Source organism: Lethenteron reissneri, unplaced genomic scaffold (genome assembly GCF_015708825.2).
Source record: "Lethenteron reissneri isolate LAM-NWPU_2019-01 unplaced genomic scaffold, ASM1570882v1 scaffold_1316, whole genome shotgun sequence".
Lineage (NCBI taxonomy): Eukaryota > Metazoa > Chordata > Hyperoartia > Petromyzontiformes > Petromyzontidae > Lethenteron > Lethenteron reissneri.
In genome coordinates this window covers 82,334-100,425 of record NW_026891021.1, presented here as the reverse complement: position 1 = coordinate 100,425, position 18,092 = coordinate 82,334, and the positions used below count along the sequence as shown (strand labels likewise).

The following is an 18,092-nucleotide window of genomic DNA, read 5'->3' as shown; positions in this document are numbered from 1 at the left end:
GGAGGTCGTGGGTTCAATCCCAGACACTGAGAGATGTTGACTACCTCGCCTGGTCTACAGGAGGTCGTGGGTTCAATCCCAGACACTGAGAGATGTTGACTACCTCGCCTGGTCTACAGGAGGTCGTGGGTTCAATCCCAGACACTGAGAGATGTTGACTACCTCGCCTGGTCTACAGGAGGTCGTGGGTTCAATCCCAGACACTGAGAGATGTTGACTACCTCGCCTGGTATACAGGAGGTCGTGGGTTCAATCCCAGACACTGAGAGATGTTGACTACCTCGCCTGGTCTACAGGAGGTCGTGGGTTCTATCCCAGACACTGAGAGATGTTGACTACCTCGCCTGGTCTACAGGAGGTCGTGGGTTCAATCCCAGACACTGAGAGATGTTGACTACCTCGCCTGGTCTACAGGAGGTCGTGGGTTCTATCCCAGACACTGAGAGATGTTGACTACCTCGCCTGGTCTACAGGTCGTGGGTTCAATCCCAGACACTGAGAGATGTTGACTACCTCGCCTGGTCTACAGGAGGTCGTGGGTTCAATCCCAGACACTGAGAGATGTTGACTACCTCGCCTGGTCTACAGGAGGTCGTGGGTTCAATCCCAGACACTGAGAGATGTTGACTACCTCGCCTGGTCTACAGGAGGTCGTGGGTTCAATCCCAGACCCTGAGAGATGTTGACTACCTCGCCTGGTCTACAGGAGGTCGTGGGTTCAATCCCAGACACTGAGAGATGTTGACTACCTCGCCTGGTCTACAGGAGGTCGTGGGTTCACTACCTCGCCTGGTCTACAGGAGGTCGTGGGTTCAATCCCAGACAATGAGAGATGTTGACTACCTCGCCTGGTATACAGGAGGTCGTGGGTTCAATCCCAGACACTGAGAGATGTTGACTACCTCGCCTGGTCTACAGGAGGTCGTGGGTTCAATCCCAGACACTGAGAGATGTTGACTACCTCGCCTGGTCTACAGGAGGTCGTGGGTTCAATCCCAGACACTGAGAGATGTTGACTACCTCGCCTGGTCTACAGGAGGTCGTGGGTTCAATCCCAGACACTGAGAGATGTTGACTACCTCGCCTGGTCTACAGGAGGTCGTGGGTTCAATCCCAGACACTGAGAGATGTTGACTACCTCGCCTGGTCTACAGGAGGTCGTGGGTTCAATCCCAGACACTGAGAGATGTTGACTACCTCGCCTGGTCTACAGGAGGTCGTGGGTTCAATCCCAGACACTGAGAGATGTTGACTACCTCGCCTGGTCTACAGGAGGTCGTGGGTTCAATCCCAGACACTGAGAGATGTTGACTACCTCGCCTGGTCTACAGGAGGTCGTGGGTTCAATCCCAGACACTGAGAGATGTTGACTACCTCGCCTGGTCTACAGGAGGTCGTGGGTTCAATCCCAGACACTGAGAGATGTTGACTACCTCGCCTGGTCTACAGGAGGTCGTGGGTTCAATCCCAGACACTGAGAGATGTTGACTACCTCGCCTGGTCTACAGGAGGTCGTGGGTTCAATCCCAGACACTGAGAGATGTTGACTACCTCGCCTGGTCTACAGGAGGTCGTGGGTTCAATCCCAGACACTGAGAGATGTTGACTACCTCGCCTGGTCTACAGGAGGTCGTGGGTTCAATCCCAGACACTGAGAGATGTTGACTACCTCGCCTGGTCTACAGGAGGTCGTGGGTTCAATCCCAGACACTGAGAGATGTTGACTACCTCGCCTGGTCTACAGGAGGTCGTGGGTTCAATCCCAGACACTGAGAGATGTTGACTACCTCGCCTGGTCTACAGGAGGTCGTGGGTTCAATCCCAGACACTGAGAGATGTTGACTACCTCGCCTGGTCTACAGGAGGTCGTGGGTTCAATCCCAGACACTGAGAGATGTTGACTACCTCGCCTGGTCTACAGGAGGTCGTGGGTTCAATCCCAGACACTGAGAGATGTTGACTACCTCGCCTGGTCTACAGGAGGTCGTGGGTTCAATCCCAGACACTGAGAGATGTTGACTACCTCGCCTGGTCTACAGGAGGTCGTGGGTTCAATCCCAGACACTGAGAGATGTTGACTACCTCGCCTGGTCTACAGGAGGTCGTGGGTTCAATCCCAGACACTGAGAGATGTTGACTACCTCGCCTGGTCTACAGGAGGTCGTGGGTTCAATCCCAGACACTGAGAGATGTTGACTACCTCGCCTGGTCTACAGGAGGTCGTGGGTTCAATCCCAGACACTGAGAGATGTTGACTACCTCGCCTGGTCTACAGGAGGTCGTGGGTTCAATCCCAGACACTGAGAGATGTTGACTACCTCGCCTGGTCTACAGGAGGTCGTGGGTTCAATCCCAGACACTGAGAGATGTTGACTACCTCGCCTGGTCTACAGGAGGTCGTGGGTTCAATCCCAGACACTGAGAGATGTTGACTACCTCGCCTGGTCTACAGGAGGTCGTGGGTTCAATCCCAGACACTGAGAGATGTTGACTACCTCGCCTGGTCTACAGGAGGTCGTGGGTTCAATCCCAGACACTGAGAGATGTTGACTACCTCGCCTGGTCTACAGGAGGTCGTGGGTTCAATCCCAGACACTGAGAGATGTTGACTACCTCGCCTGGTCTACAGGAGGTCGTGGGTTCAATCCCAGACACTGAGAGATGTTGACTACCTCGCCTGGTCTACAGGAGGTCGTGGGTTCAATCCCAGACACTGAGAGATGTTGACTACCTCGCCTGGTCTACAGGAGGTCGTGGGTTCAATCCCAGACACTGAGAGATGTTGACTACCTCGCCTGGTCTACAGGAGGTCGTGGGTTCAATCCCAGACACTGAGAGATGTTGACTACCTCGCCTGGTCTACAGGAGGTCGTGGGTTCAATCCCAGACACTGAGAGATGTTGACTACCTCGCCTGGTCTACAGGAGGTCGTGGGTTCAATCCCAGACACTGAGAGATGTTGACTACCTCGCCTGGTCTACAGGAGGTCGTGGGTTCAATCCCAGACACTGAGAGATGTTGACTACCTCGCCTGGTCTACAGGAGGTCGTGGGTTCAATCCCAGACACTGAGAGATGTTGACTACCTCGCCTGGTCTACAGGAGGTCGTGGGTTCAATCCCAGACACTGAGAGATGTTGACTACCTCGCCTGGTCTACAGGAGGTCGTGGGTTCAATCCCAGACACTGAGAGATGTTGACTACCTCGCCTGGTCTACAGGAGGTCGTGGGTTCAATCCCAGACACTGAGAGATGTTGACTACCTCGCCTGGTCTACAGGAGGTCGTGGGTTCAATCCCAGACACTGAGAGATGTTGACTACCTCGCCTGGTCTACAGGAGGTCGTGGGTTCAATCCCAGACACTGAGAGATGTTGACTACCTCGCCTGGTCTACAGGAGGTCGTGGGTTCAATCCCAGACACTGAGAGATGTTGACTACCTCGCCTGGTCTACAGGAGGTCGTGGGTTCAATCCCAGACACTGAGAGATGTTGACTACCTCGCCTGGTCTACAGGAGGTCGTGGGTTCAATCCCAGACACTGAGAGATGTTGACTACCTCGCCTGGTCTACAGGAGGTCGTGGGTTCAATCCCAGACACTGAGAGATGTTGACTACCTCGCCTGGTCTACAGGAGGTCGTGGGTTCAATCCCAGACACTGAGAGATGTTGACTACCTCGCCTGGTCTACAGGAGGTCGTGGGTTCAATCCCAGACACTGAGAGATGTTGACTACCTCGCCTGGTCTACAGGAGGTCGTGGGTTCAATCCCAGACACTGAGAGATGTTGACTACCTCGCCTGGTCTACAGGAGGTCGTGGGTTCAATCCCAGACACTGAGAGATGTTGACTACCTCGCCTGGTCTACAGGAGGTCGTGGGTTCAATCCCAGACACTGAGAGATGTTGACTACCTCGCCTGGTCTACAGGAGGTCGTGGGTTCAATCCCAGACACTGAGAGATGTTGACTACCTCGCCTGGTCTACAGGAGGTCGTGGGTTCAATCCCAGACACTGAGAGATGTTGACTACCTCGCCTGGTCTACAGGAGGTCGTGGGTTCAATCCCAGACACTGAGAGATGTTGACTACCTCGCCTGGTCTACAGGAGGTCGTGGGTTCAATCCCAGACACTGAGAGATGTTGACTACCTCGCCTGGTCTACAGGAGGTCGTGGGTTCAATCCCAGACACTGAGAGATGTTGACTACCTCGCCTGGTCTACAGGAGGTCGTGGGTTCAATCCCAGACACTGAGAGATGTTGACTACCTCGCCTGGTCTACAGGAGGTCGTGGGTTCAATCCCAGACACTGAGAGATGTTGACTACCTCGCCTGGTCTACAGGAGGTCGTGGGTTCAATCCCAGACACTGAGAGATGTTGACTACCTCGCCTGGTCTACAGGAGGTCGTGGGTTCAATCCCAGACACTGAGAGATGTTGACTACCTCGCCTGGTCTACAGGAGGTCGTGGGTTCAATCCCAGACACTGAGAGATGTTGACTACCTCGCCTGGTCTACAGGAGGTCGTGGGTTCAATCCCAGACACTGAGAGATGTTGACTACCTCGCCTGGTCTACAGGAGGTCGTGGGTTCAATCCCAGACACTGAGAGATGTTGACTACCTCGCCTGGTCTACAGGAGGTCGTGGGTTCAATCCCAGACACTGAGAGATGTTGACTACCTCGCCTGGTCTACAGGAGGTCGTGGGTTCAATCCCAGACACTGAGAGATGTTGACTACCTCGCCTGGTCTACAGGAGGTCGTGGGTTCAATCCCAGACACTGAGAGATGTTGACTACCTCGCCTGGTCTACAGGAGGTCGTGGGTTCAATCCCAGACACTGAGAGATGTTGACTACCTCGCCTGGTCTACAGGAGGTCGTGGGTTCAATCCCAGACACTGAGAGATGTTGACTACCTCGCCTGGTCTACAGGAGGTCGTGGGTTCAATCCCAGACACTGAGAGATGTTGACTACCTCGCCTGGTCTACAGGAGGTCGTGGGTTCAATCCCAGACACTGAGAGATGTTGACTACCTCGCCTGGTCTACAGGAGGTCGTGGGTTCAATCCCAGACACTGAGAGATGTTGACTACCTCGCCTGGTCTACAGGAGGTCGTGGGTTCAATCCCAGACACTGAGAGATGTTGACTACCTCGCCTGGTCTACAGGAGGTCGTGGGTTCAATCCCAGACACTGAGAGATGTTGACTACCTCGCCTGGTCTACAGGAGGTCGTGGGTTCAATCCCAGACACTGAGAGATGTTGACTACCTCGCCTGGTCTACAGGAGGTCGTGGGTTCAATCCCAGACACTGAGAGATGTTGACTACCTCGCCTGGTCTACAGGAGGTCGTGGGTTCAATCCCAGACACTGAGAGATGTTGACTACCTCGCCTGGTCTACAGGAGGTCGTGGGTTCAATCCCAGACACTGAGAGATGTTGACTACCTCGCCTGGTCTACAGGAGGTCGTGGGTTCAATCCCAGACACTGAGAGATGTTGACTACCTCGCCTGGTCTACAGGAGGTCGTGGGTTCAATCCCAGACACTGAGAGATGTTGACTACCTCGCCTGGTCTACAGGAGGTCGTGGGTTCAATCCCAGACACTGAGAGATGTTGACTACCTCGCCTGGTCTACAGGAGGTCGTGGGTTCAATCCCAGACACTGAGAGATGTTGACTACCTCGCCTGGTCTACAGGAGGTCGTGGGTTCAATCCCAGACACTGAGAGATGTTGACTACCTCGCCTGGTCTACAGGAGGTCGTGGGTTCAATCCCAGACACTGAGAGATGTTGACTACCTCGCCTGGTCTACAGGAGGTCGTGGGTTCAATCCCAGACACTGAGAGATGTTGACTACCTCGCCTGGTCTACAGGAGGTCGTGGGTTCAATCCCAGACACTGAGAGATGTTGACTACCTCGCCTGGTCTACAGGAGGTCGTGGGTTCAATCCCAGACACTGAGAGATGTTGACTACCTCGCCTGGTCTACAGGAGGTCGTGGGTTCAATCCCAGACACTGAGAGATGTTGACTACCTCGCCTGGTCTACAGGAGGTCGTGGGTTCAATCCCAGACACTGAGAGATGTTGACTACCTCGCCTGGTCTACAGGAGGTCGTGGGTTCAATCCCAGACACTGAGAGATGTTGACTACCTCGCCTGGTCTACAGGAGGTCGTGGGTTCAATCCCAGACACTGAGAGATGTTGACTACCTCGCCTGGTCTACAGGAGGTCGTGGGTTCAATCCCAGACACTGAGAGATGTTGACTACCTCGCCTGGTCTACAGGAGGTCGTGGGTTCAATCCCAGACACTGAGAGATGTTGACTACCTCGCCTGGTCTACAGGAGGTCGTGGGTTCAATCCCAGACACTGAGAGATGTTGACTACCTCGCCTGGTCTACAGGAGGTCGTGGGTTCAATCCCAGACACTGAGAGATGTTGACTACCTCGCCTGGTCTACAGGAGGTCGTGGGTTCAATCCCAGACACTGAGAGATGTTGACTACCTCGCCTGGTCTACAGGAGGTCGTGGGTTCAATCCCAGACACTGAGAGATGTTGACTACCTCGCCTGGTCTACAGGAGGTCGTGGGTTCAATCCCAGACACTGAGAGATGTTGACTACCTCGCCTGGTCTACAGGAGGTCGTGGGTTCAATCCCAGACACTGAGAGATGTTGACTACCTCGCCTGGTCTACAGGAGGTCGTGGGTTCAATCCCAGACACTGAGAGATGTTGACTACCTCGCCTGGTCTACAGGAGGTCGTGGGTTCAATCCCAGACACTGAGAGATGTTGACTACCTCGCCTGGTCTACAGGAGGTCGTGGGTTCAATCCCAGACACTGAGAGATGTTGACTACCTCGCCTGGTCTACAGGAGGTCGTGGGTTCAATCCCAGACACTGAGAGATGTTGACTACCTCGCCTGGTCTACAGGAGGTCGTGGGTTCAATCCCAGACACTGAGAGATGTTGACTACCTCGCCTGGTCTACAGGAGGTCGTGGGTTCAATCCCAGACACTGAGAGATGTTGACTACCTCGCCTGGTCTACAGGAGGTCGTGGGTTCAATCCCAGACACTGAGAGATGTTGACTACCTCGCCTGGTCTACAGGAGGTCGTGGGTTCAATCCCAGACACTGAGAGATGTTGACTACCTCGCCTGGTCTACAGGAGGTCGTGGGTTCAATCCCAGACACTGAGAGATGTTGACTACCTCGCCTGGTCTACAGGAGGTCGTGGGTTCAATCCCAGACACTGAGAGATGTTGACTACCTCGCCTGGTCTACAGGAGGTCGTGGGTTCAATCCCAGACACTGAGAGATGTTGACTACCTCGCCTGGTCTACAGGAGGTCGTGGGTTCAATCCCAGACACTGAGAGATGTTGACTACCTCGCCTGGTCTACAGGAGGTCGTGGGTTCAATCCCAGACACTGAGAGATGTTGACTACCTCGCCTGGTCTACAGGAGGTCGTGGGTTCAATCCCAGACACTGAGAGATGTTGACTACCTCGCCTGGTCTACAGGAGGTCGTGGGTTCAATCCCAGACACTGAGAGATGTTGACTACCTCGCCTGGTCTACAGGAGGTCGTGGGTTCAATCCCAGACACTGAGAGATGTTGACTACCTCGCCTGGTCTACAGGAGGTCGTGGGTTCAATCCCAGACACTGAGAGATGTTGACTACCTCGCCTGGTCTACAGGAGGTCGTGGGTTCAATCCCAGACACTGAGAGATGTTGACTACCTCGCCTGGTCTACAGGAGGTCGTGGGTTCAATCCCAGACACTGAGAGATGTTGACTACCTCGCCTGGTCTACAGGAGGTCGTGGGTTCAATCCCAGACACTGAGAGATGTTGACTACCTCGCCTGGTCTACAGGAGGTCGTGGGTTCAATCCCAGACACTGAGAGATGTTGACTACCTCGCCTGGTCTACAGGAGGTCGTGGGTTCAATCCCAGACACTGAGAGATGTTGACTACCTCGCCTGGTCTACAGGAGGTCGTGGGTTCAATCCCAGACACTGAGAGATGTTGACTACCTCGCCTGGTCTACAGGAGGTCGTGGGTTCAATCCCAGACACTGAGAGATGTTGACTACCTCGCCTGGTCTACAGGAGGTCGTGGGTTCAATCCCAGACACTGAGAGATGTTGACTACCTCGCCTGGTCTACAGGAGGTCGTGGGTTCAATCCCAGACACTGAGAGATGTTGACTACCTCGCCTGGTCTACAGGAGGTCGTGGGTTCAATCCCAGACACTGAGAGATGTTGACTACCTCGCCTGGTCTACAGGAGGTCGTGGGTTCAATCCCAGACACTGAGAGATGTTGACTACCTCGCCTGGTCTACAGGAGGTCGTGGGTTCAATCCCAGACACTGAGAGATGTTGACTACCTCGCCTGGTCTACAGGAGGTCGTGGGTTCAATCCCAGACACTGAGAGATGTTGACTACCTCGCCTGGTCTACAGGAGGTCGTGGGTTCAATCCCAGACACTGAGAGATGTTGACTACCTCGCCTGGTCTACAGGAGGTCGTGGGTTCAATCCCAGACACTGAGAGATGTTGACTACCTCGCCTGGTCTACAGGAGGTCGTGGGTTCAATCCCAGACACTGAGAGATGTTGACTACCTCGCCTGGTCTACAGGAGGTCGTGGGTTCAATCCCAGACACTGAGAGATGTTGACTACCTCGCCTGGTCTACAGGAGGTCGTGGGTTCAATCCCAGACACTGAGAGATGTTGACTACCTCGCCTGGTCTACAGGAGGTCGTGGGTTCAATCCCAGACACTGAGAGATGTTGACTACCTCGCCTGGTCTACAGGAGGTCGTGGGTTCAATCCCAGACACTGAGAGATGTTGACTACCTCGCCTGGTCTACAGGAGGTCGTGGGTTCAATCCCAGACACTGAGAGATGTTGACTACCTCGCCTGGTCTACAGGAGGTCGTGGGTTCAATCCCAGACACTGAGAGATGTTGACTACCTCGCCTGGTCTACAGGAGGTCGTGGGTTCAATCCCAGACACTGAGAGATGTTGACTACCTCGCCTGGTCTACAGGAGGTCGTGGGTTCAATCCCAGACACTGAGAGATGTTGACTACCTCGCCTGGTCTACAGGAGGTCGTGGGTTCAATCCCAGACACTGAGAGATGTTGACTACCTCGCCTGGTCTACAGGAGGTCGTGGGTTCAATCCCAGACACTGAGAGATGTTGACTACCTCGCCTGGTCTACAGGAGGTCGTGGGTTCAATCCCAGACACTGAGAGATGTTGACTACCTCGCCTGGTCTACAGGAGGTCGTGGGTTCAATCCCAGACACTGAGAGATGTTGACTACCTCGCCTGGTCTACAGGAGGTCGTGGGTTCAATCCCAGACACTGAGAGATGTTGACTACCTCGCCTGGTCTACAGGAGGTCGTGGGTTCAATCCCAGACACTGAGAGATGTTGACTACCTCGCCTGGTCTACAGGAGGTCGTGGGTTCAATCCCAGACACTGAGAGATGTTGACTACCTCGCCTGGTCTACAGGAGGTCGTGGGTTCAATCCCAGACACTGAGAGATGTTGACTACCTCGCCTGGTCTACAGGAGGTCGTGGGTTCAATCCCAGACACTGAGAGATGTTGACTACCTCGCCTGGTCTACAGGAGGTCGTGGGTTCAATCCCAGACACTGAGAGATGTTGACTACCTCGCCTGGTCTACAGGAGGTCGTGGGTTCAATCCCAGACACTGAGAGATGTTGACTACCTCGCCTGGTCTACAGGAGGTCGTGGGTTCAATCCCAGACACTGAGAGATGTTGACTACCTCGCCTGGTCTACAGGAGGTCGTGGGTTCAATCCCAGACACTGAGAGATGTTGACTACCTCGCCTGGTCTACAGGAGGTCGTGGGTTCAATCCCAGACACTGAGAGATGTTGACTACCTCGCCTGGTCTACAGGAGGTCGTGGGTTCAATCCCAGACACTGAGAGATGTTGACTACCTCGCCTGGTCTACAGGAGGTCGTGGGTTCAATCCCAGACACTGAGAGATGTTGACTACCTCGCCTGGTCTACAGGAGGTCGTGGGTTCAATCCCAGACACTGAGAGATGTTGACTACCTCGCCTGGTCTACAGGAGGTCGTGGGTTCAATCCCAGACACTGAGAGATGTTGACTACCTCGCCTGGTCTACAGGAGGTCGTGGGTTCAATCCCAGACACTGAGAGATGTTGACTACCTCGCCTGGTCTACAGGAGGTCGTGGGTTCAATCCCAGACACTGAGAGATGTTGACTACCTCGCCTGGTCTACAGGAGGTCGTGGGTTCAATCCCAGACACTGAGAGATGTTGACTACCTCGCCTGGTCTACAGGAGGTCGTGGGTTCAATCCCAGACACTGAGAGATGTTGACTACCTCGCCTGGTCTACAGGAGGTCGTGGGTTCAATCCCAGACACTGAGAGATGTTGACTACCTCGCCTGGTCTACAGGAGGTCGTGGGTTCAATCCCAGACACTGAGAGATGTTGACTACCTCGCCTGGTCTACAGGAGGTCGTGGGTTCAATCCCAGACACTGAGAGATGTTGACTACCTCGCCTGGTCTACAGGAGGTCGTGGGTTCAATCCCAGACACTGAGAGATGTTGACTACCTCGCCTGGTCTACAGGAGGTCGTGGGTTCAATCCCAGACACTGAGAGATGTTGACTACCTCGCCTGGTCTACAGGAGGTCGTGGGTTCAATCCCAGACACTGAGAGATGTTGACTACCTCGCCTGGTCTACAGGAGGTCGTGGGTTCAATCCCAGACACTGAGAGATGTTGACTACCTCGCCTGGTCTACAGGAGGTCGTGGGTTCAATCCCAGACACTGAGAGATGTTGACTACCTCGCCTGGTCTACAGGAGGTCGTGGGTTCAATCCCAGACACTGAGAGATGTTGACTACCTCGCCTGGTCTACAGGAGGTCGTGGGTTCAATCCCAGACACTGAGAGATGTTGACTACCTCGCCTGGTCTACAGGAGGTCGTAGGTTCAATCCCAGACACTGAGAGATGTTGACTACCTCGCCTGGTCTACAGGAGGTCGTGGGTTCAATCCCAGACACTGAGAGATGTTGACTACCTCGCCTGGCACGCAGGAGGTGGTGGGTTCAATCCCGGACACTGAGAGATGTTGACTACCACGCCTGGTACGCAGGAGGTCGTGGGTTCAATCCCAGACCCTGAGAGATGTTGACTACCTCGCCTGGTACGCAGGAGGTCGTGGGTTCAATCCCAGACAATGAGAGATGTTGTACAGGAGGTCGTGGGTTTGATCTCGACCCTGACGACGCCTGCTGCTGTATGTTTGGAGTTTGAGTGTCTCTCATCATCATGGTGGCTAGCAGATGTTGATTACCTCGCCTGGTGTACAGGAGGTCGTGGGTTTGATCTCGACCCTGACGACGCCTGCTGCTGTATATTTGGAGTTTGCGCATCTCTCTCCCCATGGTTGTGTGGATTTTTTTCCCGGCACTCTCCGGCTTTTCCCCTCCATGTGCATTGGCCGCTGCTATAGAAGTCCACGTGACAAGCCACCTCATTCGGCGAGGTCGCTTTCGGAAAAAAGAGCTCTCTATCTCAGTGGGCCTTGCCTGGTGAAATATATAGTAAACAGTTAGTAAGTCACATGACCAAGACGTACAATTCCGCAGGCTGCAATTGACAAGACCCAGGGGGTTGGCAGCCTGATGCGTCGGAGCCGCATGCGGCCCTTTAAGGGCTGCTTTGTGACGTCATTCATCACGTGCATTGAGGCCCTTTAAGGGCTGCTTTGTGACGTCATTCATCACGTGCATTGAGGCTCTTTAAGGGCTGCTTTGTGACATCATTCATCACGTGCATTGAGGCCCTTTAAGGGTTGCTTTGTGACGTCATTCACCACGTGCATTGAGGCTCTTTAAGGGCTTCTTTGTGACGTCATTCATCACGTGCATTGAGGTTCTTTAAGGGTTGCTTTGTGACGTCATTCATCACGTGCATTGAGGTACAGTTCTCGCAATCATCCATAAGTTGAGCTTTGCCGGGAGAAAAGCGCCGAGTAGTTAAGAGTTGAGTTCTTGCCGAGGCAGACTTAAGTATCGCTGAAAGTTTTCGACGCTTTTTCATTTTCGAGTCACTTGCAGAGTAAAGGACTTGGAGAAGTCGTACTGCACTAAGCTCAGAGTTGTGAGCTGAGACGTGGAACAGGTGGAGATTTGAGTGGCACACCGATAGAATGCCCGAGCGACAGGCTGTAAAAGTTGTTGGTTAAGCCCAGTGACTTGACGTTGTATGTGGTGGAGAGGCCAGGGTAGAGGGGGGGGGGTCACGTGCAGGCTGCTGCCCTAGGCTGCTCTACAGGCAGCGTGCTGGGCCCGACACGCCGCGTTTGAATGTTGAAGCGAGATTCATCGATGTCGTCACGATTGACAATACAAACCCCTAGACAACTAGAGAGCCAGTAACAAGTCGCGATACACTTTGTGCACAATCGAAAATAATCATAAACATACATATTAGTCAAGAATATAAATCACAACAATAATACTCTTTGGTTCTTTCGGTAGTCACGTAGGTATAAAATAAAATGTGTTGCGCCTGAAACGTGACTTTACTGAAAGAACCAAAGAGTATGGATTCTTGCAGTCACGAAAACTTCAAATAACAATAATAACACACACAACAAACACGTTTTTGTAATGACACATCTAACATTACATTGCACAATCAACATTTCTGAAAACTTTCGAATTTTCACAATGCAATTATGAAAATTACAATGGGTCTCTGTGGGAGTCTATGGGTCTCTGTATGATGAGTTTACGGGTCTTTGTGTCTATGGGTCTTTGTGAATCTATGGGTCTCTGTGTGACGAGTCGATGGTCTCTGTGGTGAGTCTATGGGTCTCTGTATGAGTCTATGGGTCTCTAAATGATGAGTCTATGGGTCTCTGTGGTGAGCCTATGGGTCTCTGTATGAGTCTATGGGTCTGAGTATATGGGTCTCTGTATGACGAGTCTATGGCTCTTGAGTCTATGGGTCTCTAAATGATGAGTCTATGGATGTGTGATTAGTCTATGAATATCTGCGTGATGAATCTATTGGTCTGCGTTATGAGTCTATGGGTCTCTTTGTGAGTCTATGGGTCTCTGTATGAGTCTATGGGTCTGTGAGTATATGGGTCTCTGTATGACGAGTCTATGGCTCTGCGTGAGTCTATGGGTCTCTAAATGATGAGTCTATGGATTTGTGTGATTAGTCTATGGGTATCTGCATGATGAATCTATTGGTCTGCGTTATGAGTCTATGGGTCTCTTTGTGAGTCTATGGGTCTCTGTGTGAGTCTATGTGTATGTGTGATTAGTCTATGGGTATCTGCGTGATGAATCTATTGGTCTGCGTGACGAGTCTATGGGTCTCTGTGTGAGTCTATGGGTATGTGTGATTAGTCTATGGGTATCTGCGTGATGAATCTATTGGTCTGCGTTATGAGTCTATGGGTCTCTTTGTGAGTCTATGGGTCTCTATGTTACATTATACACTAGTGAGTGGGTGGGTGGCCAGCAATACGGCTGAACGCATTTGTCTCCCTAGGGGGCAATGTTTACAAACCACACCGGGTATACACTATATATACTTATATTTATGCGATCTATAAAGAAAGAAAACGGCGCACAAATGGATCCCTGGAATATGGCCAAAGTCCTTTTCCAGTTAACTAAACAAACACATTTTTTTTCCCCGCTAATGCCGACCAAGCTGAAATGACCCCTTTTTCAGAAGCGACGGGGTCATCACCAGCGACAATCTCGATTCTCATCCTCCTGCTTCACGCCGACTCCATCCACCAGGAGGTCGCCACCTGGAGTCGAACCCTGACCTTCACGCTTCACCGTTGTCTCTTCTTCACACTTCACCATCACTCCTGGCCACGTAGCGAAGTTGTCATTTTCTTCCGATTCTTGTTTTATGAAAGATGGACTCATGGGAGCAGCACTTTGACCATCGCAAGTAGATTTCACCCTCTCATGGATCTTCTCATGCTTCTTTCGTTTTCCTGACGCAGCAAACCCTTTCCCACACACGGTGCACTTGTAGGGCTTCTCACCCGTGTGCGTTCTCTCGTGAACTCGAAGAGAACTTGATTGTACAAATGCCTTCCCACACATAGTGCACTTGAATGACTTCTCACCTGTGTGTGTTCTCCGATGAATCCGAAGATAGTTTGAGTAGATAAATGCCTTCCCACAGACGGTGCACTTGTAGGGCTTCTCACCTGTGTGCGTTCTCTCGTGAACTCGAAGATAGTTTGAATAGACAAATGCCTTCCCACACACGGTGCACTTGAATGCCTTCTCACCTGTGTGCGCTCTCTGATGAATCCGAAGATAGTTTGAGTAGGCAAATGCCTTCCCACAGACGGTGCACTTGTAGGGCTTCTCACCCGTGTGTGTTCTCTCGTGAACTCGACAATTTGATGAACATACAAAAGCCTTCCCACACGTGGTGCACTTGAATGGCTTTTCGTCCGTGTGCGTTCTCTCATGCAGCTTGAAGTGTCCAGGGCGATCCGTGCTGTAGGCACACCGGTCGCATTGATGCCTTTTAGCACGGCGCTCTGTCGAGGGCTTCTCCATGCGATCGACTCTGCAAATATACCTTACACTTAATTTGGAGCTTTCGTGACTGCAGGAATTATTCTTTGGTTCTTTCGGTAAAGTCACGTATAAAGATAAAATAATAACTTAAATTAAATACTAGCATACAAAGTTTCGATTGCAACACAAGCAATCATCATCAGGTATAAATTAAATAGAAACACAAATCTAGTATACTTAGAAATGTAATGTAATATAACAGAGTCGGATAACATAACAGTCAACACCCTATCTGGTTGAGAGAGATTAAATCTCTCTCTCAAATTTAGCATTCTCAGGAAGAACTTAATCAACCAGATAGGGTGTTGACTGTTATGTTATCCAACTCTCTGTTATATTACATTACATTTCTAAGTATACTAGATTTGTGTTTCTATTTAATTTATACCTGATGATGATTGCTTGTGTTGCAATCGAAACGTCGTATGCTAGTATTTAATTCAATTTAATATTTTATCTTTATACGTGACTTTACCGAAAGAACCAAAGAATTATACCTTACACGTTACACACAACATGAAATCGACTGCAGGTATACGTTACACGTTACAACATGCACACACGCACTACAGAGACATCCCCCGTGTGCAGGGAGCCCCCCCCCTGCATCCCTCCTCCCTGGCTCCTCCCCCTTCTCACCCTACTATATAAGAGCGTGTCACTAAGAGCCCTCTGCTCACGGCAGTGATTGTGCTCTGGTTGTCCCACCTGATGACGGAAGCTTGTGTTGCCTCCGAAACGTCGTAACTTAATTATTTTCATATTCTTGGTTCTTTCGGAAAAGTCACGAAGGGAAATAATAAAATAAAACTATAAATATATGATTGCTTGTGTTGCAGTCGAAACGTCATGAGAATTTTAATTGTTTTATATTATTTTATTATTTCCCTTCTATGTGACTTTACCTAAAGAACCAAAGAGTATACATCTTCAGAATTAAGAGAAAAGTAATTTCATTCGTGAATGATGAATATTATTTATTGTTAGCCTTGTAAAAAATACATTTTACTATATTGTTTTCATCTACGTGACTTTACCTAAAGAACCAAAGAGTATAAACCTCCAGATATTAAGAGAAAAGTTATTTCATTCGTGAATGATGAATATTATTTCTTGTTAGCCTTCTAAAAAATACATTTTACTATATTGTTTTCATCTACGTGACTTTACCTAAAGAACCAAAGAGTATAAACCTCCAGATATTAAGAGAAAAGTTATTTCATTCGTGAATGATGAATATTATTTCTTGTTAGCCTTGTAAAAAATACATTTTACTATATTTTTTTCATCTACGTGACTTTACCTAAAGAACCAAAGAGTATAAACCTCCAGATATTAAGAGAAAAGTTATTTCATTCGTGAATGATGAATTGTATTTCTTGCTAGCCTTGTAAAAAAAACATGTTTTCATCTACGTGACTTTACCTAAAGAACCAATAAAAAAAGGTGTTATTATAATTTGTAATAATTAAATAATAAAATGCCATACCTTTTACTAATTAAAGAATTATAAAGATATTAAGAGAAAAGTAAAAAATAAAAACATTTTATTATTTTTCTTTAACTTTGTTTTCCTTTTGTAAATATTACTGGGGGGAGGGCACAGCATCTTGTAGTCCAGGGGCCTACACAATCTTAATCCGGCCCTGCCCATGTGCAGCCTTAATTGTGTTGGGGCAGTGAGTGAGAGTGAGATTGTCAGTGTGTGTGTGTGAGATTGTTAGTGTGTGAGTGTGAGTTTGTCAGTGTGTGAGATTGTCAGTGTGTGTGTCAGTGTGTGAGTGAGAGTGTGTCAGTGTGAGTGTCAGTGTGTGAGAGTGTGAGAGTGATTGTGAGATTGTGAGTGAGAGTGTGTCAGTGTGAGTGTGTCAGAGTGAGTGAGATTGTGAGTGAGAGTGAGATTGTGAGTGAGAGTGTGTGTGAGATTGTGAGAGATTGTGAGAGTGTGTGTGAGTGAGAGATTGTCAGAGTGAGTGTGAGTGAGATTGTGAGTGTGAGTGAGATAGTGAGTGTGTCAGTGTGTGAGTGATTGTGAAATAGTGAGTGAGTGTGAGATTGTGAGTGTGTGAGATTGTGAGAGTGTAAGTGTAAGAGATAGTGAGAGTGAGTGAGCTTGTGAGTGTGTGATAGTGAGTGTCTGTGTGTGTCAGTGTGAGCTAGTAAGTGAGAGTGTAAGTGTGTAAGAGTGTGAGATTGAGAGCTTGTGAGTGTGTAAGAGAGATAGTGAGCTAGTGAGTGAGAGTGTGAGCTAGTGAGTGAGAGTGTGTGATTGTGAGCTAGTGAGTGAGATTGTGAGTGTGTGTGAGAGTGTGTAAGAGTGAGAGTGTGTGAGTGAGTGTGTGAGTGATAGTGAGCTTGTGAGTGTAAGAGTGAGTGTGAGTTTGTGAGTGAGAGTGTAAGTGTGTAAGTGTGGTGAGTGAGTGAGATAGTGAGTGATTATGAGCTAGTGTGTGTAAGTGTGTAAGATTGTGAGTAAGAGTGAGTGAGAGTGAGTGTGTAAGAGTTTGTGAGTGAGAGTGTAGGAGATAGTGAGTGATAGTGTGTAAGAGTGAGTGAGTGAGAGTGAGTGAGCTAGTGAGTGTGAGTGTGTAAGAGTGTGTAAGAGTGTAAGATTGTAAGAGTGAGCTAGTGATAGTGAGAGTGGTGCCACGCACCGCTGGCGAATCGCCGTCATGGTCGAGGCCGCCATCTTGTCCCCCTCACGACTCTAAAATGGCCGCCAGCGAGGAGGGGGAGGAGCCAGAAAATTTGGCGGGAAAACAAACCGCCGCGTCACGTGACAGGCGAGACGCTCAACTGTGATTGGCTCCAAGGCGGAGAGAGACTTTTTTTGTACCGTACGTACGACTAATTACTAAACTCGCCATCAACAATAAACACTCGCGTTGGCATTCGTGAGATATACATAAATAAAGTAAAAAATGTATTGGTTATGTAAATTATCAGAAATCTCATACAGTATAAGGTACATAAAAATTAACCCGTAAAAACAAAGTTTTTCACTCTAAATCCTTTATATGCGTGGCATCGGGGCGGCTAGAGTCCTCTCGTCCTCTGGCTTGAGATGGCTGCCACCTATGGGTCAGATGATTGTCTGCCACCATTAAGCAATTGGTAATTAAATATTTAAAATATTTTCCCTAAACAGTGTAAAATTTGGGATTTTTTTTTTCACAAAAAATAATTGTCACGCACGAGTCTGTGTGGAAAATGTCAGCTCGATTGGATCACGGGAAGTGGGTTAAAAAACGAGCGAAAGGTTTGCACGGTCGTAAACAAGCAAGCAAGTGAACTTAATATAAAGGATTTAAAAATGACCCAAATGAGATGTTGACTGGTAATTACATCTCAAACACAGCTGTCAACAGTGACAGAGCATGCTTGCCAACAAGGGCATTCAACTAATTTTGATAACGTGGAAGTGTTA

General features: G+C 49.9%; 1 protein-coding gene across 1 annotated transcript in view; it reads right to left on the bottom strand.

Annotated features, from left to right (window-relative positions):
• LOC133361976 (protein L-Myc-1a-like) overlaps nt 1-17,378 on the bottom strand; it is a 28,660-nt gene extending 11,282 nt beyond the window's left edge. The window contains 2 exon segments of the mRNA XM_061580951.1: nt 14,368-14,654; nt 17,320-17,378. The gene's annotated coding sequence lies outside the window, so the exon portion shown is untranslated.
• Nucleotides 17,379-18,092: the final 714 nt, after the last annotated feature.